The sequence below is a fragment of the Mauremys reevesii genome, linkage group 6 (genome assembly GCF_016161935.1).
Source record: "Mauremys reevesii isolate NIE-2019 linkage group 6, ASM1616193v1, whole genome shotgun sequence".
In the NCBI taxonomy this organism is placed as follows: Eukaryota; Metazoa; Chordata; order Testudines; family Geoemydidae; genus Mauremys; species Mauremys reevesii.
Window position 1 is genome coordinate 108,347,681 of NC_052628.1, and position 27,764 is coordinate 108,375,444.

Consider the following 27,764-nt stretch of genomic DNA (forward strand, 5'->3'; position numbering starts at 1 on the left):
GGGCGCTTGGCTTTGAAGGTGCCACACTCCAATTGTAGCATGGGAAATGTGGGTCATAGATTCAAATACAGTGGAGAGAGGTAAGGCAGAAAATGATCAGGATCTCATTATTGTTAGTATCAGAATAAGGGACTTTTAATTTGAAAGCCCATAAAAAGTATATCTTAATGTAGAGAGTTCCAATACTAAAAATGGATGACCTAATCACCCCCTTATGAACAAGGAGACAGCCATTAAAAACCCTTGATTTGAGATCTAAGCATTTCTAATCCTTATCTAGGCAGAATTCCTCACCCGGGGCCACATTTCTGCCCTGAAATAAACTTCAGAGCTTACCTGGGCCCTTAACTGGAGTAAGTTCCATGTGTTGGAGACTAGCTTTGTCATTCCTGAGTTCCGCTCTCTATTGGTTCTAGCCAGCCAGCCCCCTCCAGACCTTTCCTTGCAGTCCCCCACTTTTTCTAATACATATATATTTTTCCTACCTCATTAAATCACTCTCCCATCTTACTCCTTCTAGCCAGGAAGAAGCCATCACCAACAAAACACCCCAAACAAACCAACCCAAATAATATTTGGCAGTTTGCCACTCTTGAGTGGGACACTGTAGTGCTACCTTCCTAGCAATACTGCATTCCTAACAGCAGATGGCACCACCTAAAATTATAAATAGTGGCTCTTACAAGCCCCCTTCACTTGACCCAAAATGGAGTCCAGCACTTAGCTTCAAACACTATGGAAGCCACTCTGGGCCACTGTGGCTCCAGAGAAAGACATAGTAAATGTTGCCTGCAGGTAAGACTCTCCAAATGTGTACTTTCCAAAATAAGAGGAGTTGGAAGATAGAGTTTCCTTTTGTATCTCACCCTTAGAATGTTATTAGGAACTCAGTAAAGGGGCTTAATGCATGTTACATACATTGTTACAACAACCCTTTGCACTAGTTGTCCCCTTGGGTTTACACATGCTCTGTGGTGACCTGCTTGGTCACAGAGGGTTTAAAAAAAAAACTCAAGTAAAATTTCTCTAGAAACTTTTTAGAATCATTTTTCTGTAAAGGAGGTAGCATATGGTAAATGCCTGGCTGTGCTGTAAGTTGGCACTCATGTGATAGTCTGTGCAACTCACGTAGCATGGCTTTGCCTCTTTCAGTGCCCAGTAATGTATAGAGGTTTTGAGTCTTCTGCTGTCCTTTAGCTCAAGTGGTAGAGACCGTGCTTTTAGATAAAGAGGTCCCAGTTGGTTCAGTCCCCACTGATGACCTATCTAGGAGTGTTACTGCATCTGCATAATTTACTTATAGCTCTTAAATAATGCAGCCACCCCAAATTCATTCCGAGATAACTTTGTCATCACAGCTCGTTGTCACACATTCTCTATCTCTTTCTGCTGCCATTATTTGTTGTGCTGGTTCTAACTTTCATTGGATGCCTTCATCCTGATCATTTTAGTTCAAGTTTGTATTTTCAGAATGTTTATGAGAATTAGTCACAAAGCAGTTTCATTTCAGTAGCTACTTTTCAAAGTTTAATATCCTGCATATTTATTCTACCCCCTCAAAACTGGATGCGCAATCTGTCTGACTCTTGCCTATTTTGATTTTAACCTGCTTTTTTAAACAGAGCACGGTTTTAGAAATAACTCGCTGTATGTAATAGAAAAAACAGTGCCAGCTCCAGGCAGCAACACTGAGAACATCAGGGTATGGTTTAATTGTTCACTGTGAATTTTCCTACACTGGGAGGGCATGTTTACACACTTCACTAATACATATATGTTACTGTGAGGTTTTCTAGACTGTGGTGCAGGACATCCCCCAAAAGGTATTAGGGGTTAATGCAAGAAATTCATGTTTTTCCTTTAAGGCTAACTCCTCTGAATAATGAACAATGACCAGTTCTGAATACATTTTTGTAAAATGAATAATAAGGGTCTGACCCCAAAAGGGCTAGACGGCCCTTGTGCAGCAGCTTGCAGGACTGGACCATGATAAGGTGACAGTTCACTACGTTTCAGCCAGATCCGTGTGAAATCCAGCATCAGTTTGTGTTCTTGGTTTCATCATCATGTGAGGTTGATGTAATGTGTGTCTTTGCAACTTGCCAGTACCTGTTGTTAACCATGCATTGTGATGACCGATTGGATATGTACATGTGCAAAATTCCACCCAAAAGTAGAGGCAGAAGAAGCATTCTGCTTTCATAGATTATAAAGCTGGAAGGGATCAGTGTGATCATCAAGTATGACCTTCTGTATAACACAGGTCAGAGGACTTCCCTGAATGAATTCCTGTTGGAACTTGAGAGTAATCTTTTCGAAAAAAAATCCATTTTTAAAATGTCCAGTTATGGAAAATCTACCACAACCCTTGGTAAAGTTGTTCCAGTGGTTAATTACCCTCACTGTGGTTTTTTTTTAAGTCTTGTTTCTAGTCTGAATTTGGCCAGCTTTAACTTCCAGCCACTGGATCTTCTTATACCTTTTATCTGCTAGCTTGAAGAGCCCTCTATTAAATTTCTGTTTCCCACATGTAGGTACTTATAAACTGTGATCAAATCATCCCTTAAACGTCTTGTTGTTAAGATGAACAGATTGAGTCTTTCACTATAAGGCTTGTTTTCCAGTCTTTTAATCGTCCTTGTGGCTATTCTCTGAATCCTCTGATTTATCAACTTGCTTCTTGAATTGTGGACACCAGAACTGAACACACTATTCCAGTAGTAGTTGCACCAGTGTCAAATACATAGGTAATATCACCTCCCTACTCATGCTTAAGATTCCCCTGTTTATCTATTCAAGGATTGCATTAGCCCTTTTAAAGCAGCCCTCCAAGGTTTGAATGGCATAATATTTAGAGGGAAATGTAATGTGATTTGTTTAAACCTGTCAGGTGTTTTTCCCCCTTAAACATATTTTCTATTGAATTAGGGTAGAGCCTTAGATTCCCCAAGGAGTTTTCATTTTCTTTTTTTTTCTTTTCTTTTCTTTTTATGGTCCCTTCACCTTGTTTATGATATGATTTCCAAGTTCTACAAACTGTCTGAATGCGATAACTCAGAGCCAAAATGTCTTTGGCATTAAACATTTGTATTTTTCACATTGAGCATTTCATAGACAATCAAGGTTGGAAGGGACCTCAGGAAGTCATCTAGTCCAACCCCCTGCTCAAAGCAGGACCAATCCCCAACTAAAGCATCCCAGCCAGGGCTTTGTCAAGCCTGACCTTAAAAACCTCTAAGGAAGGAGATTCCACCACCTCCCTAGGTAACCTATTCCAGTGCCTCACCACCCTCCTAGTGAAAAAGTTTTTCCTAATATCCAACCTAAACCTCCCCCACTTCAACTTGAGACCTTTACTCCTTGTTCTGTCAAGGACAACTATGGTCTGTGGTACCTGGCTTTTGATATTCAACTATTTATTTTCAAGTAAACATATTGAACAGCAATAAAGATCTGCTTATTATTAACCTTGCTCAGAGTGCAGTCTGCTCTTCCTTTTCTCTTCTTGCTCTCTCTTTCTCTTTTTATTTTAAAAAGGCTAAATAAATGAATTTGACATTTTAGAACTGCAAGATCTTGATTTAACTGCAAGGTAGGACTTTGGATACAGAGGGACATCTTTTCACATTTAATTAATTCTTTTCCCTGACATTTCTCCCATCATGAGGCAAATTTGTTTGTGGTGCTTAACCTTTAAGTACTATATCAGTTTTCTGAGGAGTCATGCAGTGGTCAGAAGCATCTGGATAAAACAACATGTAAACTTTATCATAACTTGGTAATCAAAATAGGAAATATTTTTCTCTCTCTTCTGTATTACTATTGCCCAGGCAAGGAGAAACTAACATGAGCATGTATAGCAGAGGACAGAATTCTGGGGCTCAGAATGTGTATCCCAGTCTGCATTCTCTCTTTCTGTTTCTAGTCCTAAAGGGGGAAGAGGGGAAAAAAGCCTTAGTTACAGTTGTATAGTTTTCCATAATCGTTATATTTCTGCCATCTGCTCCTATCATAGAAAGAAATTTTCCCACCCCAAAATATGATTGTGTCTGGCTCCATGGAGGAAATGTGCTGAACTACCAGGGGGTGGAAAGGGGTGGTGGTGGTGGTAGTTTGCAGGGCCAGCCTTAGGGGTGGGCGACCTGGGTGACTGCCCAGGGGCGCCAGTGGTCAAGGGGGCGCAGAAGTGCGCGCTGCAGATGTAGTGTCAGAAACGGCTCCCAGCTGGCAGGGGAGTGTTGCATGGGGGAGGGGGGGCTCCCAGATTTCTCCCTGCTTCCTCCTGGCAGAGGAACTAGAGGGGAGAAAGAGTGGAGTGGTGACACACAGATACTGCTCACCCCCTCAACGTTCCTTCGTGCCCCCCTGGGGGTTGGGGGCGGGGAGAGTGAGGAGCCACTCCCACAGGGCAAAGGGCACCAAAATACAAGTTCACCCAGGGTGCCATTTTCCCTACAGCTGGCCCTGGTAGTTTGGATAATAACTGATCAGCTATTGATGCCACTTCACAGCGCATGTGGTTTGGTATTCATTCTGTCTGTGTGCGCGCGCTTACGGGGTAGATGGCAATAGGGAGGGAACAGGATTTTTTGCTTTGTTATCAAATGGGGTGTAACACTATTGACCACTGAAGCAATAGTATCAAGGCAAGGAGTGGCAAATTCTCATTTATATTGCAGTGGTGTCTGGAGGGCCCAACCAAGCTCAGGCTCCCATTTTACTTATACGCTGTAAGAGAGAGTTCTCACCCTAATGAGGTTACACTCTAAAGAAGCAAGACAAAGAGTTGGAGAGATGAAGTATTATTCCCATTATACAGAGAGGTTATCTAAGGCACAGAGAGACTTCTTTTGCCCAACACATACTCAGTCAGAGGTGGAAATTGAATTCAGATCTCCTCAGTCCCAGTCTAATGCCTTAACCAAAAGACCAGTGTCCCTCAATATTATCTTTTTAGACCAGTGTGTTCCGACAATCTGCAAGGCCTTCTCCCTGCAAAGATTTATGCATGTGAATAACTTTACTCCTGGGAATAGTTTTACTCAGTCTCATTGGGACTATTGCATGTATTAAGATTTTTGCAGGATTCAACCCAAAGCTTCACTGGGAAAATGTTACTTCAATGGCAAGAGTACTCAAGGCAGCTGTTTAATGCTCTTCACTTTCTTTGTGAGTTATTTGTATACTTGCACTTTGTGGCAAAGGGATTTCACCAATTCTGATTTATTTCAAATTTGAAAATTGTACTTGATGCTTTTCTTCTCCAGAGTGCTTTGCAAGCATTATGAAAACCTGGGGTTAATACTTGTTGTATCTACACACCTTAATGTATCCTCAAACAGTTGAGAGAGAGAATTTGGTATACTTGAAGTTTCTAAGAAAATGGGGTATTCCAGAAAATTTGTCTGGTAACTTACTGGAACTATGCATTGTCCTGAAATATATATTCATAGAAACAAATCCAGTAAGAACCACTATGGTCATCTCATCCACATAACAGAGGTGTCACAATTCAGGGTAACTGCACCTGTATTCCCCTCTCTTGGTCAACTCCAGGAGTTCTCAGTTAGGTTGCAAGTCTCCAGCCATCACCATGTTCCTTGTCCCATTCCTATCTGACTGGGTTTTTTTCAGTGATTTCCCTACACCCCTCCCTAAGGAGGGTGTACACCCCCACCCTGAATTTCCCCAACAACCCCCCCCCCAGTTTTGTGAACTAGTTACATGCCAAACCTGGTGGTTGAACTTTGCAACTTTGTCCTCACCCACAACTATTTCATATTTAGGGACAATATATACCTTCAAGTCAGCAGCACGATATTTTCTGTCTTATTATCTATCCCTTTCTTAATGATTCCCAACATTCCGGTTGCTTTTTTGGCTGCCGCTGCACATTGAGTGGATCTTTTCAGAGAACTATCCACAATGACTCCAAGATCTCTTTCTTGAGTGGTAACAGCTAATTCAGACTCCTTCATTTTGTATGTATAGTTGAGATTGTTTTCCAATGTGCATTACTTTGCATTTATCAACATTGAATTTCATCTGCCATTTTGTTGCCCAGTCACCCAGTTTTGTGAGATCCCTTTGTAACTCTTCGCAGTCTGCCTGGGACTTAACTATCTTGAATAGTTTTGTATCATCTGAAAATGTTGTCACCTCACTGTTTACCCATTTTTCCATATCATTTATGAGTATGCTGAACAGTAATGGTCCCAGTACCGACCCCTCAGGGATACCACTATTTATCCCTCTCCATTCTGAAAACTGATAATTTATTCCTACCCTATTTTAACCAGTTACTAATCCATGAGAGGACTTCCCTTTTAGCCCATGATGGCTTACGTTTCAAAAGTCAATTTAAATTAAATACATTTAAAAAATATATATATATTTTTTAGAAATCTAGACCTGTTATATGTAACTTGCATTATTCTTATGTTAAATTTGCATTATCCTAACAAAACATTTACTTTATTCATATCTTTTTTATATATCTCATTGGCCCTGACACCCCCCCTGTAAATTCAACCCCCCCCCCCATTTCAATTCCTGGGGAAATACTCACCAGCAACCGCTCACCATACAACATAAACACTAACCCAGGAATCTATCCTTGCAACAAAGCCCGATGCCAACTCTGTCCACATATCTATTCAAGTGACACCATAATAGGACCTAATCACATCAGCCACTACATCAGGGGCTCGTTCACCTGCACATCTACCAATGTGATATATGCCATCATGTGCCAGCAATGCCCCTCTGCCATGTCTATCCCCACCAAACCAGTGTGCCTAAAGGTCAGTGTCTGTGCTTTGCTTTCTGAAGGCTACGAACAGTGTATTGCCAGCGGTTACAAGTTACCACATAGCTCTTTTGAAGCAAGCATTGTTAAGGTAAAAGCAAAACACAGGAAACATAATGAAAACAGATTTAAATGAACACTAAACATAACAGAAGTCATCCATCATTTTTATGGGACCCTAGTAGGCCAAAGTCTTTCCAATCCTTCTGCAAGGGTTGGGGTCCCCCTAGGACACAAGGTTCCATCTGTTTGTTGTATCAGAAAGAAGACCCCAAGTCAGTTTAAACCATCCTTTTTATGCCAAAAGCCCTTTCTTTGTTCATTTTGTCTCTGTAAAACCCAGTTTGAACCAGTATATGCAAGCCTCTCCATGGGGTGGTACCTCTCTGGAGGTGTTTTCAACATAACTGTTTCACCTTAATCACCCCTGCCCCTCCCCCTGGTTTGAGTTCCTAGAGGAATTGTGGTAACCCTTCCCTCTGGAGTTGTGTACAATCCCTGGCCCACAATGATCCATAGACTTAACACAATACGGTCCCCAAAAGATACTGCATGGGATTGTAATATTCGTCACATCAGGCCCTAGAATTTCACTCCCTAATCTGGCTCCAGGGTTTGTGCCACCCCAAGCAGCAAAAAAAAAAAGCAAAAAAAAAAAAGCCGCTATCAGCTCTACCGCCGCCATTTCAGTCTTCGGCGGCTGGTCCTTTGCTCTGAGAGGGAGTGAGGGACCCGCCGCCAAAGACCCGGACGTGCTGCCCCTCACCGTTGGCCGCCCCAAGCAGCTGCTTGCTGGGCTGGTGCCTGGAGCTGGCCCGGCATGGACGGAATTACTCTTTCCTACTATGAAAGTACATTTTAAAATTTAGATACTAGAGAATTTACGGAGGTACCAGCTATTTGGCCTGAAATATACATACTGTGGGGCTGAATTGATCACTGGTATAAATTGGTGTCCACTCCATTGACTTCACTGCACCTGATTTATACTAATGGGAAATGTGTCTGCAAATTGGGTACGGTTGGAGAGGATGCAAATTGGATTTGATCCTGCAGGCTTTCGGACACTTCTTGAGAGGCAACAAGCATGCTCAGCTCACATGAACCAATGGGAGGTGAGGGCACTCAGCTTCTCTCAGGAGGCACCCTTGTCCCTGGAGGATCAGGCCCATAGAAAAGTTACAGTGAAAGAGACATTACTATTCGGTAACCGTTGGGGAAATTGTTCACTGTGATGGTTATTGTGGAGGGTGCCCCTTCTACACTGTGGAAAAGGCACTTATTTATTGTTTATATAGAACTGTAGTTGTCCCTAGCATATTACAAAGCAAGTGAAAAGACAGGCCTCTACTCTGAAGAGTTTACAATCTAACTCAGATATCACAGCAATAATTCAAAATTGGGGTGTGTTCGGGGGTGAGAGGTAGGTAGGTTTGTAGTTAGGCCGTGGGTGTTAGGTGTGGGACTCAGATGACTTAGACCTTCCTAGGAAAGGGATTTACAAGCAGATTACAAATATTAACATTGCTTTTTCTTTTGTGAAACTACTGAGGTATTTTGCCTGGCTTAAAGGGACATCATCAACTTGAAGTCTACTCAACAAAAACTACACCTACCACTGACTCCGACAGTTGTAGGTCTTCAATTTCATTTTTTTCTACATGTTAAAATGATCTACTCTCCTCTGTTGTTGCATGGAAGACCCACACAAACAAGGGGGCACTGACTTACCAGACACAGGGGAAACAATGAAACTAACTACACACACGCAGTGCTGTCAATTGCACAACATATACTAGAGAGAAATATTTTTTCTCTGACCTCTTTCAATCATATTATTCTTAGGTATTACTTCTGATGTTAGAGAGCAAAAAAAAAATCAGATTTTTTTTAAAGTTAATTGTGTCCTTTTAATATTCAGTAACAATAATAGTATTGAAAATTCTGTCATAAAATCAAGTCCTTCTGATTATAGTCTTGCTTTGACCTCCAGTTAAATTCTGGCATGACTATTAGCAACCAAGATTCTCATGAATTACTAGAGTGAGAGTTGCAGACAAAAGGCATCACACGGTTTTGGATGGTGGACAGCACTTGTTTTAGCTCCAAAGAGTCTTGTGACAATGAGCCCAGTAAAATTGGGTTAAATTGAAGAGGGAAAAGGCAGGATGGTAATCAGAATGATGAAAATTTAATGTCCAATATCTTTCTCACCAAGCCTTAAAGAAAGTGCTTATAAATCTTTGGATAGCTGGGGCTCCCATCTTTCTCGTGATACATAGCATTAGTTGGAATTGCCAGTAATTCATGTAAAATGATTCTTTAAATTGGTCACTAATCCCACACATCAGGCTAAAAAAATAATAGGTCATTTATCAGACATGTTAGGATGCTTTCAGCATCCTGAATAATCTGACCCTGGTGGTAGGATTGTAATCCACTGGTGAGTGTGTGTTCCAGGGCCCCCTCTGCACCTGACCACAGAGCAGTGAGTCTCAAACTTTTTTTTACTGGTGACCCCTTTAAAACAGCAAGCCTCTGAGTGTGACCCCCATAATAAATTAAAAACACTTTTTACTATATTTAACACCATTATAAATGCTGGAGGGAAGCAGGGTTTGGGATGGAGGTTGACAGCTCGTGACCCCCCCATGTAATGACCTCATGACCCCCTGAGGGGTCCCGACCCCCAGTTTGAGAACCCCTGCCATAGAGAATATGAGTCTGTTACAGCCACCACCTACACAACGTTGGCTTTTTAGTGAAGGATATGGCCCCAGTTCAATCCCAGGTGTATCAGTCAAGATGGTGGCTCCCACAGAAGGGGGAAAGAGCCAAGGCTGTTTAGTTAGGGTTGTAATAAACTCATGTCCTCTGTGTCCCGACCTGTAACACTGATCATTGGATTACACCACATCAGTGGCAAACAGCCAAGGTAAAAGGATGCCAGCTCTGTCAGAATGTTTTTGGTTTTGTTTTTTTTAAAGTGGATTTTTAGGTCTAACTCTAATTAACAAAAATTGAGTTTGAGGAATCGAAATAAATGTTTGGGGGGATTAATGCTAAAAACAAAGTATCTGAGTATATTTTCTCTTGTGCTGTGTAAAGGGTCTACTGACTTAGACACCATTGCAACTACAGTGTATGAACACAGAGGCACAATAATTTATACACTGATGAGCCCTAACTGCACACAGGGGCCCTAATCCTGCATGTGACTCCATGTGGACAGACCTCTGTGTCTAGATGGAGTCCTTAGTTTCCAGAAAGGGTGAACATAGTCCTATAGGAATCTGGTCTGTCCAGCAGTAGTTGTAATGTAAGCATTTCCCATTTATATTCTAACTGGAGAGAAATTAGGAGACTGAGCAGCAGGAAAAAAATTAAACCGGGGAGGGGAAATATGTGAGGGTAGGAATGAAAAGTGGTTATGAGACAATTGCTGTTGTGATATTATCCTTGAAGAATTACTCCTAATTTATCATTTTATAGAGATCTTGCAGACCAGTAATTACTGAGGGTTCTTATTTAATAAAGGTGAGAGCACATAGGAGAATTCCTACTACCCTGTTCCCATTGCCTCCTAGTGGAAATATATGGCTATGAATTCAAATATTAATCTAGGAGAGCTAGGTAAAAAGAACAGTTGAAAACAGATGGCAACAGTTATTACTGGCATATTCCCAGTTGGGGGCTCTACCATTTAGAAACAAGCATCTGTTCTTCTTCCCCATTGCAAAGTGGTTCTAACTCAGAGGTGTTAAAAATATGTAAGTTGCTGTTTTATTCATTTTTTGGTGTTTACTGACTTTAATGACTTATATCCAATGAAAAGTACAATGTTTACCCAAGTGGCAAGGGACTCAAAACACAGAAATACGGGTCTCTCTGATGCAGAACCTTGGATTGTAGAACACAGTAGGTATAGCTTTAAAAAAACCCTCTTAAACTGGAAAAAGGGGGATAAAAGGCTGAAGCTGTAGCAATTTGAGAGTCCTGCCTCGCTAACACTTGTACTTTCTTTAAGCATCCTTCTCTTTCCTGTAGCTATCACTAGATTTTTGAGTCTGAAGAGAGCCTGCATTTAACTGTTTCAGTGCTTGCCTAACCTAACTTGTACTGTATGTGGATTCAAACAAGTGATGGGTGCATCTCAAAAGGCCTGGGGCTAAATTTTGGTTTTAAGCCACAGCCCCAATTAGACAATGCTACTGAGATCATTTCCCCACTCCACCGCCCAGCAGACGCTCCCAGAGACACTGTGCTTACGTAGGTTGACCAGATGTCCCGATTTTATAGGGACAGTCATGATATTTGGGGTATAGGGACAGTCATGATATTTGGGGCTTTTTCTTATATAGGCTTCTATTACCTTTCCCCTCCCATCCCGATTTTTCACACTTCCTGTCTGGTCACCCTATGCTTATAGGAGGCATGTCAGCAATCTGGGAGGAAAGCAGCTGCCACTAAGCCCATTTCAGAGGATGCAGCATCCACTCTTATGAGCACAGAGCACAAGGGCATATCAGCCGGTGTGGAGGGGAGATGGAGCCACTCTCCAGTCCTCCTTGCCCCCTTAGATGTTTCTGGTACCACCAGTGATTAAGGGAAACCCCTCAAGTCTTCTCATCTGGGGAGGCTCAATGTGAGTCTGAAGTTGATTCTCGTTTTATCCAAGATGGACTTTAAAATAAGCTTGAGCTTATTGAAGTGGTGGCTGGGGGAACCTACTTGTAGCAGAATATATCCTGACTATCTATGTGTTTAGCTTCATCGAAGATCTACTGCGAACACTATTCAAAACCCAGATGTCTAAGAGAATTCCTATGAATATATCTGTCCTCTTTGAGCTTCAACAGCTTACAACAGGCAATAAGCCACGTAACCTTAGTTTGTTGTGCTTGTAGGCCTGGGCTCCAGGCCAGCACCTAGATCTGTGTGGGTGCAGGGGGACCTTGGTGGATTTGGTTGCAGTAATACCTGCATGACCAGAATTCTTTTCACCTAATGCTTTGATACTAATACTTTGTGGGCACCCAAGTTTGGGAATGTTTGTGCCCATGACATGGAGAATGCAATAGATTTGTTGACTAAATGGTATTGTTAATGTAAGGGGACTGTTGCCCCCTTACTAACATTCAGTGGGGGTGTTTTGGCTGCTAGCTCCCAGCACTAAAAGGGGAGGATTGAGAATCAGGACCAGGACCCTGACTGTCCCCAGTCAGGATGAACAAGCAATGGAGGCTCCAGGTCAGCCTGAGGGAGAGAGCAGGGGGGCAGGTCAGGAGATCAGGAGACAGTGGGTCCTCCCCCTCCGTGTCCTCCGTGTGTGAGTGTGAGTGTGCAGAGTGGGGCGGAGCTAGACAGGGAGGGAAGAAGCAGGGAGCTGGGCTGAGCTGCAGAGCAGAGCAGAGAGAGAGAGAGAGAGCAGCAGCCAGAGGAGGCCAGAGAGAGAGAGCCAGAGGCTGAGAGCAGAGAGGCTGGCAGGAGCCAGCCAGAGAGCCAGAGCCAGAGAGAGAGCAGAGAGAGAGCAGCCTGGCCAGAGGCAGCAGAGCAGAGAGGCAGAGCCCAGAGCAGAGAGAGAGCAGAGAGCAGCAGAGAGCAGAGAGAGCCAGAGGCACAGCCCAGAGGAGCAGGAGAGGAGCAGGAGGCAGAGATCCTGAGCTGCTGGCAGGCAGCAGCCCAGAGGGCCAGGGGTGGTGGCCCTGGGGCCAGCCAAGGGGGGGGGCCACCTGAAAGCAGGCAGCAGCAAGACAGGAGGCAGCCGGTCCAGGCATGGGGGCAGGGGGGGGAGGGCACTGGGGGCCCCTGGTGTGCACCACCAACCACCACACACCACCCACACCCCCACCCCCCACCACAGCACCACTGCAGCACCCCCACCCACAGCATCCCTGCAGCACAGCAGCTGCCTGGAAGGAGGGGGTGGGGAGAAGGAGGAAGAGACTGCAGTGCTTGTGTGTGCAGAGACATTGTGTTTTGTGTTCCTTGTATTCCCCAGGGGTGGAGTTCTTGTAATTTTATTCTTTTATTTAAACATTCTTTCTTTTAAATTGATTGTTAAAATAAATTGTTAATTGCTTAGTGCATAGGTGGGATGTGCCCAGTGTCAGGGGGTGGCCAGTGCAGAGAGGGCCCCCCCTGGAGGGGAGTGGCCCTGAGCCCCAGGGTATCCTAGCAGGGTTCCAGGGTGGGGGTCCAGCCCCCAGTAATCAGGGGCCCAGTCTTGTTGGCCTCCTCAGAGAAGGCAAACAGGAGGAGAGTAAGGGGGCAGGAGCGAGGAGAAGTGAGAAAGGAGCAAGCCCTTCAGATCTTTTCGGACTCCCCCCCACCGGCACATCCATTCCAGCACGAAAGGACACAAACACAGGACCATTCCCCGCCGCTATACACAGGCTACCGAACAGGATCCTTCCCAGGAGGTTGGACACCCTAGGCCTGGTTGAGCACTTCTTCATAGTAGCATGAGCAATGAGCACTGACCCAGTTTACCATCCAAAGAACTACTTATCAAACTAGAAGCTGTTGCGAAGCTTTTGCGCAAACTGGGCATTACAGCAAGCCTTAAAAGGCAAGAAGGAAGAACAGCTAGAACTGAGACCAGAAGAGGCAGAAGCAGCAACAGGCAGCAGAAGCCAGACAACGGAGCGGAAGCTGGATTGTTGTCCCCAGGGTCCACAAGTCACAGAGACAGGAGCAGAGAAGAGTGGGCCTAAGAGACCAGGGGTAGATCTGGGAGAGCCTAAAGTCTGTGAGGGAGAAGAGTACCTAGAGAGAGGCAGTGAGACTTCATAAGGGCATGGCTAGGGCACAGCCAGAGCCAGGCAGAGAAAGATGTGGAAAGCCTATTGGAAGTGAGAGACAAGGTGATAAAGAAGTGAGTATTGAGGAACCTGAAGAAAGTGTGCATAGAGAGGAAACTGCCTAGGAGGCGGGAGAGAGAGCGGGGAGAAGAGAGAAAGCAGAAGGCGAGACCTCCCCGAGAGACCCAGAGGAGCGTCCAGGAGAGAATGAGCAGTGGGGTGTTGAGATACAGTTGTTCCAGAGAGAGAGAAAGTTGAACTGAAAGAGCAGCTGGTGCTGGGGCTTGAAGAATGAAGGCGAAGAATAGAAAGAGGCAAAGTGAAGTAAGAAGTTAAAGTTGTATGAAGAAGATGAAGAAGTGAAGAGCAAGTGGAAGAAGAGAGAGGAAGAGCTATAGCCTGCCCCAAAGCCAGCAGCTGCTGGGGTGAATGCAAGTGCTGGGGGAAAAGCCCTGCTGAAAAGCAGCCCCCCAATGTCAGAGCTAACATTGGCTGTGAAAAATGAGAAAGTCCAACAGGGAGATGCCAGAAAGGAGAAACCAAGAAATGAAGAAAGAAGAGCCCAACTGGAAACATGCCCAAGAAGAGAAGGCCCCAGCCCTCTGAAGGGAGAGCCAGAAGAGCCTTGGAGAGATACATTTGTTACAGAGGGAGGCACTGTGACAGGCCAGAGAGAACAGTGAGGAGAAGGAGAGGGAGAGGTCCAGGAGGAGTCCCAGGAGCACAAGTGCCAGGGGCACAGGGAGCAGTGTGGTCCAAGGCATGTAGAGAAGAACAGGCAGTGAAGCATTCTAGGCCTGTCCTTGGTGGGAAATTGGTATGCAGCAGGTGAGAATAACACGTGGCTGAAGTGCATTGGAGATTTGGTCTGTAAGCTTGAGCATTTGAGACTGTCTAAACCAAAGTGGAAGGGTCCATAGGTAAAGTGATTACAGACCACCATTTCTATCTGCCACCACGCACACCACAAGCACAGTTAATTTAAAAAAAAGGACCAGGGATTAGGAGCTGAACATGCACTGTTGGCCACAATATGGGTGGCTGACAGCAGCTGCGGGACTGGGACATGCGGGGTATGCATCAAAATCAGACAGAGAGAAATGGGAGAAGCAGGGAAAATGCAAATCATCAATTTCAGAGAAGAAGGAAAAGGGGAGCCATGGGAGAAGAGAAGAAAGAAGGAGGAGGATAGGAGAGTGAACAGAGGAGGAAGAGGAACCAACCTACCAGGAGAAGGAAACAGGAGAACTGGGTGAGAGAGTATTACGAAGAGCGGAAGATTAGCAGAGTAGGAGGAGAGACAGAAAGAGAGGGAGGCATATTGTGGGGGCCCAAGGAGGCAGAAATTAAAGTTAAAGTGGGCAGAAAACAGAAGACCATTATTTGATGAACAAAGGAAGATGAGAGATGATGAAGGAGGGATGATGACCAGAAAATGAGCTGCAGATGATGAGGGAAGAGGGATGGTTTCCCAGAAATCCTTGGGCTGATTCGGAGACCATGTGTGCTGATTGACAGGCATACCCAGAGGGCGATTCCTGCACATTTCTAAGGAATAGGTGACCAATTAGGATGACCAAGAAGAAATCACTGAGTCCAGTGAGGTATTAGCCTGTGAAGTTGCTGACAGTTAAAAGGACACCCAGTACAAGGTAAAGAGAAAAACAAAAGTGTCAGTGGCACTCTCATCAGGCAAAGTAGGGCTCTCATCAGGCGCCCTTGGTCCAGTGGGGGAGGTAACCATAGAGTGGAGTTGTGATAAAAAAAAGGACACTTTGAGTCAACCCCCACATTGTAGCCAGAGGAGGTCGTATCCGAGCTAGCGTAGTACACCTGAGAGCCTGAAGCTCAGGTTCCAGTGAGGCCATTAAGGAGGGGACCAGGGAGGTCACACAGAGGGAGTCAGGACCAGTTGAAGGAGCGCGTAGTTAGTCCAGACAGGGACCATAGGAGGGTAGTAAACCAGGGGGGAAAGAAACCAGAGATCCAAAAATGGGAGTCAGAGGGGCAAAACCAAAGGGGGGGGGGAAAAGACAGAGAAGAACGAAACCCCAAGGGTACTGATCCCAGAGGGACTGAAAATTGTGTTAATAAGGATTACTTTTTAAGGAGGTTATTATTAACTAAGTGGGGTAAGGTAATAATTATTTAGAGGTACTATATTGTTATGTGGGTGTATACTATGTGTTAATGTTGTTATTGATAGTTGTGGTGTTTTATGTGGTATTGTTATGTATAAAGGTAATGTGTGTTTTTAATATAATGTTGTGTTAAACTAATAGGATTGTGGGGTTTGTTAATAATATGAATGGATGATAATGTAATGGGTTATGGGGCCTGATTGCCCCCTGAGGCAGGGGTGGCAGCATTTTAGCAGGGATTGGGAATGTATAACACTGCTGCTGACTGCCAGCTCAGGTGGGGGCAGTGGGGACAGAAGGCTCCGCAATAGCAGGAGGGAGGGAGTGATCAGAGAAGAGGAAGGGAGAGAGGCCAGGGAAGCAGGGGAGGCCAAGAGGGCAGGTCCCCAGGCTGGCCAGCAGGAGGCGCCAGCGGCCCAGAGAGAGGGGGCCAGAGCTGTGTGAGAGTCCAGCCCAGGTCCGGCGCCAGAGGCAGAGGGGGGGGAAGGGCAGGGAGCAGGCAGAGAGCCAGAGCAGAGGGCAGGCAGAGAGCTGGAGCCAGGAGCCCAGGCCAGAGGCCAGAGGGAGCAGCAGAGCCAGAGAGAGGAGAGCAGATCAGGTGCTGAGAGCCAGCCATCCCAGGAGGAGCAGAGAGCAAGAGCAGATCCTGTGCTGGGAGAGAGCAGCCAGAGAGCCAGAGAGAGAGAGCCAGAGAGAGGCAGCCAGAGGCAGAGAGCAGGAGCAGCAGAGAGCACCCAGAGGACAGAGCAGAGAGCAGAGAAGAGCAGATCCTGCTGCAGCCAGAGGAGAGAGAAAGGAGAGCAGAGAAGGGCCAGGGGGGAGCCAGCCAGGGTGGGGGGGAGCATGGGGGAGCAGCCAAGCAAGGCAGCAGGGTGGGCAGGGGCCAAAGGGCCTGGGGGGGGCAGCTCACTGGGGGGGTCCAGGCTGGAAACCGGAGGAGTGTGGCACCCACCCACCAGGGCTGGGGCGGAGCATCTCAAGTGTGCCACCCACACAACCAGCACAGCACCCCCAGGCCAAGTGGAAGCAGAGAGCAGGCCCCACAGGTTGTACAGAGCTCCCTGCTGTAGCCTGGGGTTCCTTTTGAATTGTTTGTAAGTTATAGCAGTGTTTTGGTTTATTAATTGTGTAACCGAAATTTTTATTTTTTGATTGTAAAGTTGTATTTGTTTTAAATTGTATGGAATACACCTTGGGTTTGTCCTGGGAAGGGCCAAGAGGTGGGGAGGGAGGTGGTGCAGGAGGTATGGGGTAAGTTGGAGTGGGGGGCTGTTAGGGTCTCAGAGGGGTTGGGGGGTGTCCCCAGAATCCCAGGGGAGAGGGGTTGGGAGCAGAGGAGGGACTCTGGTAGGGGTCTGGGCAGGGGAGTCCTCTGAGGCAGGAGGAAGCCCAAAATAGGGACAAGTCAGCAACATTAATATGCTTGCAGATTCTGATAGGGGTAGTTGGATTTGTGTTTGCATGACTACCTTTTTCTTTATGAAAGGTGGAAAGGTAGCAATGGATGACTTTCATGTAAGGTCTGACAGGGCTCTGTTATCTAACCCCTTCTGTTCACGGTCTGTACGAAATGTTGAGGGAGCTTTTGAGATGGTTTGCATTGCAGGGCTATCAGTTTCAAGATGATACTCTGTTGTTGGATGTTGGCCTGTGGTTGCTTGGCTTTCCCAGTGCCTGGCTGAGTATGGCTTAGCTAGCTTGTTAAAGCTGCATCCTGGTAAGGCAGAAGTCATGCTGGCTGGCTGAGGGGAACCAGACAATATGATGGAGGTCATAGGTACTACTTCAGTTCAGTAGTTTGTCTACCCATTGTTAACCCAGTTCAAGACCTAAGGATCCTGTTGAATGTTTAGCTGTTTATGGAACAGCAGTGGCCAATCTGTCTTGCACTCGTTAAGGAGTTTGGTATCCTTTATTTCAGATGCCAGCCTCAAAAGAGTGATCCTTATCTTTGACACCTGGAGACTGGATTACTGGTATGTGCTGTTCCTCAGGCAACTCTGAGATTTCTCAAACTACAGCTTTACCCAGGTTTTATTTGGGGAGGTTATTGGAGAGATGGAATGGGGTTTGAAAGAAGAGTTATTTTGCTTACTCTAACATAGTTTTGGTTGATATTTAATGGTGTTTTTGATTGTCAGTGCGCCTACAGGCTGGCTGATAGGCACATTCTATATATGGAAGTCTGATTAAATAAAAATGAACACTTAATTGTTTTCCATTTGAAATACTTTGTATCCATGACATGTACTATCTGTTTAGCCCTGCTTTTGGAATCCCCCAGAGGTAGCAGCATCTTGAGGGTAATGCCAGACACGATCTGCTCCATAAGGTAGGTTTGTTTGCTTCTTGAATTAACTGGCCCTTCAAAGTACACAGAAGCAATGGTCTCCTAGAGACCCATTAGCATCCTTTTATTTTGGGAAGGATCACTTTACATTTAGAACAGCGCTATTTTGGGGTATGTGCTATGACTGCTTGCTGCCTTCTTTCCTGCTATGTAAAGAAACTGTTTTCTCATGGAAACTAATTGGTATCCAAGTATTAGGTGAAAAGAATTCTGGTCATGCAGGTATTACTGCAACAAGTTAAATTTGTGGCATGATTGTGGGTCAGTAGCATTCACACCCATAATGACCAGTGACAAAAGCCACCTATTGTGACATAAAACTTCAATTTTACAGCAGCACCAATCACTATAGTTCCCTCAATGTTAATACAACAGTCATATATGGAGTGCTTGTGGTACTGTTCTTCTGAAAAGGACCTGTATACAATTATGACTAATTTGCTCACACAGTTACTGCCACTTGTGAATGCCCTCATAGAAACTCTATATGAAAATGGCCAATTGCACATGGTTATTTTCATGTGCAATTGCCACGACTGTGTTCACACCGATGGCAAATACATGATTAAATTAGCCATGAAAATGCATGTGCATATTTGCATACACACATTATATATGCATGAAAATTATATATAAAACCGTGTCCATGGTATGCAAAATGGCTCAGCTTTTAAATCCAAAAGTTGCCTTATTCTGCAGTGTATTTAGTGGACTGTACGTACAATCATGGTGGAGGTGGACATGGTCTGTGGTACTTTGTTTGCAAGAATGTCTTTCTGGTAATTGATGTCCTACACCCCAATGAAGTCTGTTTTCAATTTTCTGTTTGGCAACGCTGTGCACTCTGGGTTTCAATCTATATTCTTCTTTGTCAAACAGTTGAGTTGGTTCAGAAAAGTCTGAGCTGCCTCTCCTGTCTGCATTACTGCAGCTGCATTGTTTTTATTTTTTAAATGGATTTGTATTAGTTCTAACGAGATGTAGGTGCTTCAGTAATGTGTTACAGTAATTGTCTTTGGGCTGTGTACATGCAATGTTGCATCAATTGAACCAAAGCTGTAATTTTAAAATTGATTTAGTTAAACCAGTTCAAAAACTTGTGTGCACACTCTTATTTCAACCAAAGGGAGGCTTCTTTTCTTTTAGTTAAAGTTGATTAGTAATAGGCTTAAGCTAAACTGAAATAAGCCACTTTTAAATTGAAATCAAAGTGTCTACAAAGGTGTTTATACCTGTTTATCTAATTTGGTTTCAAAACTAATTTAAGTTAAACCAGTGCAACTTCTGTATGTTAGATTAAAGATGCATTGTTGGTCTGATGTGTATAACTATCTCATGTAGATGACAGTACTCTTATAGTTTGTCCAGTGTGTACCAGCAGCATTAAGAATATTAGAGTTACAAAACCTAGCTGGCTTAGTTGAATTTGTTTTTTCATTTGCCTGCTTCATATGAGTAGTTTTGCAGCTAATTCCAGAAGGGTTGTGTCCAAACTCTGATCTCCATACGGTGAGTAAAGAATGCTCAAGGGTATGCTGTGTATGTAACGGCATTCACCACAGATTGTCAGCAGATTTTGAGACTGGGACTTTCAGCACTGGAATCTGGACTTCCACTTGAGCTACTGAAATGACTCCATTAGCAGATGGCAGTAGTAGGTTGTTATCTGCAGTGTATGTTAGCCAAAAGAGTGGACCAAAACACACTTCACAAATGTATCATACGTGCATAGATGTGGAACTTACACAAAACCTAAGACATAAGTCTTGACTCAAGTGCACAGCTCAAACTTTCTCTATAATGGGCAGAATCAAATGTTGGGATTTAAATCTGGATTTTGCACCATCTAGTTTGGGAGTGTTCAGATTCAAGGTTTTGTTTGTCCATTTTAGAAACATGAAGTTTGCTATCAGGTGTTTGGTGCAGGTTCATCTCTGCTGTTATAGCGTATGCAGTGCTATGATGACCCTATTATTTGACAATTTGTAATGCTCTGCTAGAGACTGAAGAATAAGCAAGACATAAAACCAAACTATAAAAATCACCAAGGGCCGATGATCATTAGTGCCTATAAATGATAATGAGGACATTTTAAAGGCAGGAATATATATTTGAATGGCTGTTCAAAATAGTAAGATCTACCTGCATGCAAATGCATGGGCAGAGCCAAGTGAATAACTTATAATAAATAATGTAGAGTTGTGTGTCTCTTTTTTTATTCATGTGTATGAACAGATTGCCACTCTCTTCAATGTATTTGTTTGAAATTAGTAGTCAAATTTCTTCCTATGCATTCCTAACTCTGACTTGCACTTTGAATTTTCAGCAGCTACTTATGGTAGATCAGCTGAACCCCTGATATTGTTTCTGTCCTGGGTTAGATGGGCAAAACTCTCTTAAAATCAGGTTTCTGGTGTGAATGCTTGTGGAAGGTGCATTTACTTTCATGAACATTAAAACAAATGAGCCTAATATATTTCACTAGTACAAATGCTCAGTGTGCAAACAATTGTTAGAATCTTCACGGAAAGAGTACATAAGAAGGCTCTGAATATGGCTAGTGTGAATTCAGTCTAAAATTCAAATGAATGCCACTAGGATTTTTTCCCTCCACTCATCTTCTAGCTCTCTGTGTTTGATCACTCCCAGCTCTCTCTGCTTTATCTCTGGAATTCAGTGCACTAAGAATAGGGCTTAGCAATGTGTAGAAGAAGCAACAGCTTTCCATTCACTACAGTTTGCAAATAAAAAAATAGTGCAAGAGCTTGATTCACAGCCACACGTGCAAATGGCGCTGACGCTCCTGTCAATCACCAATAGAAGGGATAGGTGGCAGATGTTCTGCCTCATGCCCTGGGCTACTCTAGCAGAATCCAGCGTGACTCATGGTTGAATCTACACCTAAATGTTAAGTAGGAGGCTATTCTTTAAAAAGCTCTGAAGACCTAGCTGCAGGGTTCCTTACCCCTCCTGTAAGCTAACCATTTTGTCAGTGGTATTGGAGATGAGCTTCAGAATTAATCTTGGCACATACCCTTGGCACTTTCTTGATGCCCACAATGTGTCAAATTCATTGGTTCTTAATCAAGTAAAAGTCCTATTAAAGTCACTGCTGCAGCAGCCCTTGCTCCATTTTGGCATTGTGCCTTCGCTTCCCAAATTCAGGTTTGGTTATCCTGAGCCAGTGGCACTGGCATTATGCCTAATTGTGTGTCTGTCAGAGCTGGGGCTGAACAGACAAGCAGACTGATGCAATTCCAGAGTAAGCAGAAGCTACTTATGAACTGACCTCACCAAGTGACTCATGTGGTTCTTGGAATGTTTTGTGACGTCTGTATTGTGAGTACTGTACTGATCTTTCTATTTCCCATTGTTCTTCAAGGCATTGCTGTGATTAACCCTGGAGAGAACCCCAAAAGATCTCCAGTTCGGTTATAATGGGAAATTGTTTGAGATCAGCTTTGATTATCAGTTTAAATTGGCAAGTTGTGTTATACTAACGGGGTTTTGGCATAGTGTTTGTTGTTTGTTTGTTTGTTTGTTTTTAAGAAATCGTAGTTTTTAGCACATTGTATTTATTTTTATTTCTAGGCTTTTCTCTGGCACTCATCACAGTTGAACCTTAGGGCTTTGTCTACTCACGGAAATTCACCAATGTTGTTATACTGGTGGAATGCTACTGGTATTACACCCCATGTGGACATTCTTACTCCAGAGTGTTCATACAAGGAGTTATACCGGTATAACTACATTGGTATAGTTATGCTGTTAAATTTCTACATGCAGAGAGTCCCTTAGTAGCTCATAGCCATTGTGATATTTGTTGTTTCTCTTAAGAACCACTGTTCACTTGCTTATCATAAAGTGATAAGAACATAAGAATGGCTCTACTGGTGCATCTAGTTCAGTATCCTGTCTTCTGAGGGAATGAACAGAACAGGTAATCATCAAGTGATCCATCCCCTGTCGCTCATTCCCAGCTTCTGGCAAACAGAAGCTAGGGACACCATTCCTGCCCATCCTGGCTAATAGCCATTGATGGACCTATCCTCCATGAATTTATCTAGTTCTTTTTTGAACCCTTGGCCTTCACAACATCCTCTGGCAAGGAGTTCCACAGATTGACTGTGTGTTGTGTGAAGAAATACTTCCTTTTATTTGTTTTAAACCTGCTGCCTATTAATTTCATTTGATGACCCCTAGTTCTTGTGTTATGAAAAGTAGTAAACAACACTTCCTTATCTACTTTCTTTACATCAGTCATGATTTTATAGACCTCAATCATATCTCCCTTTAGCCATCTCTTTTCCAAACTGAAAAGTCCCAGTCTTATTAATCTCTCCTCATATGGAAGCAGTTCCATACCCCTAATCATTTTTGTTGCCCTTTTCTGAATCTTTTCCAATATATCTTTTTTGAGATGGAGCGACCAGATCTGTACACAGTATTCAAGATGTGGGCGCACCATGGATTTATATAGAGGCAACATGATATTTTCTGTCCTATTATCTATCCCTTTCTTAATTTATTCCCAGCATTCTGTTCGCTTTTTTGACTGCTGCTGCACATTGAGTGGCTGTTTTCAGAGAACTATTCACAATGACTCCAAGATCTTTCTTGAATGGTAACAGCTAATTTAGATCCCATCATTTTATATGTATAGTTGGGATTATGCTTTCCAAGGTACATTACTTTGCATTTATCAACATTAAATTTCATCTGTCATTTTGTTGCCCAGTCACCCAGTTTTGAGAGGTCCTTTTGTAGCTCTTTGCAGTCTGCCTGGGTCTTAATTATCTTTAGTAATTTTGTATCTTCTGCAAATTTTCCCACCTCACTGTTTACCCCTTTTTCCAGATCATTTATGAATATGTTGAATAGGACTGGTCACAGAACAGACCCCTGAGGGACACCACTATTTATCTCTCTCCATTCTGAAAACTGACCATTTATACCTACCCTTTGTTTCCTATCTTTTAAGCAGTTACCAATCCATGAGAGGACCTTCCCTCTTATCCCATGGCAGCTTACTTTGTGTAAGAGCCTTTGGTGAAGGACCTTGTCAAAGGCTTTTTGAAAATCTAAATACACTATATCCATTGGATTCCCTTGGTCCACATGCTTGTTGACCCCCTCAAAGAATTCTAGTAGATGGGTGAGGCATGATTTCCCTTTACTAAAGCCATGTTCACTCTTCCTCAACAAAGTATGTTCATCTATATGTCTGACAATATTGGTTTTTATTATAGCTTCAACCAGTTTTCCCGGTACTGAAGTCAGGCTTACAGGCCTGTAATTGCTGGAATCACCTCTGGAGCCCTTTTTAAAAATTGGCATCACATTAGCTATCCTCCAGTCGTCTGGTACAGAAGCTGATTTAAATGATAGGTTACAGACTACAGTTAGTAGTTCTGTAATTTCACATTTGAGTTCCTTCAGAACTCTTGGGTGAATACCATCTGGTCCTGGTGACTTATTGCTGTTTAATTTATCAATTTGTTGCAAAACCACCTCTAATGATACCTCAGTTTGGGACAATTCCTCAGATCTGTCATCTAAAAAGAATGGCTCAGGTTTGGGAATCTCCATCACATCCTCAGCCATGAAGACTGATGCAAAGAATTCATTTAGTTTCTCTGCAATGGCCTTATTGTCCTTGAGTGCTCCTTTAGCACCTCAGTCCAGTGGTTGTTTAGCAGGCGTCCTGCTTCTGATGTATGTAAAAAAAAATTGCTATTACTTTTTGAGTCTTTTCTAACTGTTCCTCAAATTCTCTTTTGGCCTTCCTAATTGTATTTTTACACTTCATTTGCCAGAGTTTATGCTCCTTTCTATTTTCCTCACTAGGATTTAACTTCCACTTTTCAAGGATGCCTTTTTTGCCTTTCTCTGCTTGTTTAGCCATGGTGGCTCTTTTTTGTTTTTTTGGATGACTAATTTCCCTCTCAAGCCCCAAAATGAACAATTGTAGGTGTTCTCTACTGACTATAAAACTATATTACCCAGCAGGTGCAAAATGGAGTTATGGGGAGGCAAATTGTCTGAGATCTGGGTCTTAAGGCAGGAGAGATGGAATATGTTGTTCCCCTCCAGTGAAAACAAGATTCAGGCTAATGAAGATGAAACATCTAGTGCTAGGGCTTGTTTGTAGTTTTTATTAGGTTGGTTTGTTTCCAAGGAAAGCTTGATAGAATCTCAAGCTGGAACTTTTTCTTATTTGTAGTCTGGATTCATTACAAACTGTTTTATAGAACTACCGTATTAAATATAGATGAAAGGAACTTCACACGGTAAGGTTCCTTCCCATGAAGGAGAGTTTGAATCCTTTGACAACTGCAAAGGGCGGTAAATGAATATGATAGTGTTAGCTTGTGAATTAGATGCATTGTGGTCAGCTTTAGATCTCATCCAAAAATTGGCCAGGGTAATTTTAGGCAAATGATTTTGCTCCATAGAGGCCCCTCTAAAAGCCCTTCTTCTTTGCTTAATACACTGTGCAAAGGGCAATGTGCATAGCTGCACTTCTTCCGGAAGAGTCCTTTGTTGTTCCCAGACTCAGAGGGAAGTAATTTGTACCTTCCATTTATTGGGAGCACGTTATTTCCCCTTGTGTGCTTTGGATAGCAGTGCCTTCGGTAGGGAAGTCCTTGCCCTCCTGCCTGGGTAGGGAAGTCCCAATCTTGCTCTCTCCTACCCTGAGCCGAAGCCAAGATGCAGGGATGTAGTGCAGGGAGATAGGTAAGCATTCTTATCCCTATTTTACACAGGGAGAATGTGAAACAGGGAGGTTAATCCAAGGTCATACAGCAAATCTCTGCCAGAGCTAGGACTACAATCCAGGTCTCCTGTCCCTGTACCCATCCTTTAACCACTGTATCATGCTGGCTCTCACAATCCAGAGCAATCCTTCCTTCTCACCTCAACCGTTGCCATCAAATCGTATCATGGTCACAGCAGACACTTCTCGTTTCAGGAAGACTTGTTTCTCTAAAACAAGCTGTGTCGATTTCCTTAGAAAAACCCAGAGAAATACATGGCACTATCTTCACTGCAGGGCCGCCCTCTTAACGGAGAATCAAGGTTTGTGTTTTTAAAGGAAAGAGCTGTAAAAGGAGGTGATAGGTTAAGGTGCTACTGAGAAACGTTTGCATAAAATCTGTTATCGATTCCAGACAGACATGACAAAACAAAAATGGGAAGGGGGCAGAGGGGGAGGGTGTCCTCCTCCAAGAGTCTTTATTTTTTCTGTTGGAATAGCCTCACATTGTGTTAAACCTTTCCTTTGCTTTTTCCCTTCCTGTAAGTCTCATCAGACTATTTTATGTCCTTAAATGCCTAAATTTGAGTTTTTGCTGTAAACAAATGATGACCTGACAGCTGGAACCCTGATATCCTCTTATTCCACCCTGCCTATCTGTAATCATAGTGATTCAATGCCTCTAGGCGATCACCAGTCTTTTTGTATAATGTATCAATTAGAGCCCATAAGGAACAGGGTTTTTCGCTTTGTCTCTTGTAACATATTGTTTAGAAATGTGTCCAGAAAGGGCTTAGGAAGCAACAATAGGGACTGAAAGCCCAGCATTGTACATTCTACAGTTCTGCTTGTCTGTTTGGTTTCCTTTTTGTATTTTGTTTTCAGCCATCTGACTAACCTCGCCGTATTGTGTGCAGCAGCTGAACAAAATGCACAGGGCGATAGTCAGAAGTGCCCACTCGTTCTTCGCTGCTTTTATGACAAAGCTGTCCCTCCACATGTCTGTCTTGGCCTCTGACCCTACACGTTTACTTCAAGTAAACATGCCAGATGGCAGAGAAAAGTGGTAGGTCAAAGAACAACCCTCGGGGGGTCAGGAGTCATGAAATCCTGCTTCACAAAGCAAACTTAAAAGCAACAATTTCAACAAATGCCTTGGAGCAAGTTCACAGTTGGAACCAAAGGAAGGGGGAGGGGGAAAAAAAGCCCAACCCAACTCTCAATTACATATTTTGCTTTCAGGGTCTAATGGGTATTTCATTGGCTGTGTTAGCACTAAAAAAATTATAAGTGACAATGGGGAAAGATGGACAGATGGACTGGATGTTTGCATTGAGAGGTGGAGGCTGGTCTGTAGCTGGAGATGAGCATTCAGAGCTGGACCCCGAATATTATAACATCTTTCCTCTCTCCCCCATCCCTCCTCCACATGGGCATTGTTAGAGAACGAGGGATGAAGTGACTGCCATTGTTAAGTGTGTTGCTCTTCCTTGCACAATAGAAAGAATCTGAGTAAGAGGACCGCCCTAACCATCAAAAGTCACCTGCCCCCATCATAGTGAACATATTACAGTGATTGGCATGGTAGAAATGACTAAGAGAGAGAGTGAAATCTAAATCCAATTTATTCCCTGTTTCCACAGTTAGGCCCCTGGGTACTGGTTACCCAGCAGTTCCTGGATACACCGTTCCCTAAAGCCAGCCCTTGCCCACGTCTTCAGCCTGAATCCTGTGATTAATGCTGCTTAACATACCTTCAGCCCAATTTTCAAATGTGCAAACTTCAGCGAGCTACTGAAATTCCCTAGCTCAGCAAATATCCATTTGAGCTCTAGGTGCTGATTTGATTATCTACAGGTGGAATTGGATGCCCCTAAATTTGAAAACAGCATTTTTTTTCAGATGCTAAAAATAATTTGACCCAAATGGAGAATTAAATATTCTATTATGTGAAAATAAGTGTTGTAAATAACACATACATCGCATTTTTCCTTCTTAGACCTCAAAGCACTTTAACAGAGGTGGGTAAACATTGGGTAAACATCTTTTATGAATGGAGAAATTGAGGCAGAGAGAGATTAAGTGACTTCCCCAAGGCCACACAGTAAGCCAGGAATAGAGCCTAGGATTTCATACACTATGCTTGGTGCCCTGACTACCGCACCATGCAATTCATAGATAAAGTTGTAATAATTTTTGTAAAGATAATGTACTAACTAGTTAAGAAGAAACAAGAAGAGAATAGTGCAATCTAAAGAACTGTATTAATTAGACCTAAGCCTGTAGTAAAATACAGTGAGGTTAGGCAGAATTCCAGCCAGAGCTCTGATATTCAGCTCAGGGCAAATAATTTTTCAAAGTCCTATCTGAAGCCAGATTGCTGTGAGGGAGCCTCTGCTGGCTCTTTGGATATCATGCCCATGGCACGGCCGCCTCAGCTGATCGTCTTCCAAATGGCCAGTTCTCATTGTGTCTCAATATGAGTTGTGGTCATGAGGAGGACCTGGTCCCTCCTTATGTAACTGACCACCAAATGTATGGGTCCCTCCAATGTATGGATGTCAAGTATCAGAGGGGTAGCCGTGTTAGTCTGGTTCTGTAGAAGCAGCAAAGAATCTGTGGCACCTTATAGACTAACAGATGTTTTTGCAGCATGAGTTTATGGGTGATTCGGATGCAAGCAGATAAGCAGTGCTTGCAGAAGAAGGACCCACCCAACGAAATGCAATGCTAAAAACATTCTTATATCTATAAGGGTAGAACAGATAATGTATGGATGGTTAATGTTAGACCTTTATACTGTTGGTCCCCTCCTTGGTGACCGACATTATCTCACTGTTGTTTCTCCCCCTCCACTACTGGTATCAGACAGCTCCTTACTCCCATTGAACAATTAATTTAGGAC

General features: G+C 43.5%; 1 long non-coding RNA gene across 2 annotated transcripts in view; it reads left to right on the forward strand.

Annotated features, from left to right (window-relative positions):
• The first annotated feature begins 690 nt into the window (after positions 1 to 690).
• Positions 691 to 27,764, forward strand: part of LOC120407385 — a 199,331-nt gene continuing 172,257 nt past the window's right edge. For both annotated transcript variants that reach the window (XR_005599928.1, XR_005599929.1), the window contains exons 1-3: positions 691 to 795; positions 17,674 to 17,728; positions 18,015 to 18,084. This is a non-coding gene — a long non-coding RNA (uncharacterized LOC120407385). The remainder of the gene's footprint in view (positions 796 to 17,673; positions 17,729 to 18,014; positions 18,085 to 27,764) is intronic.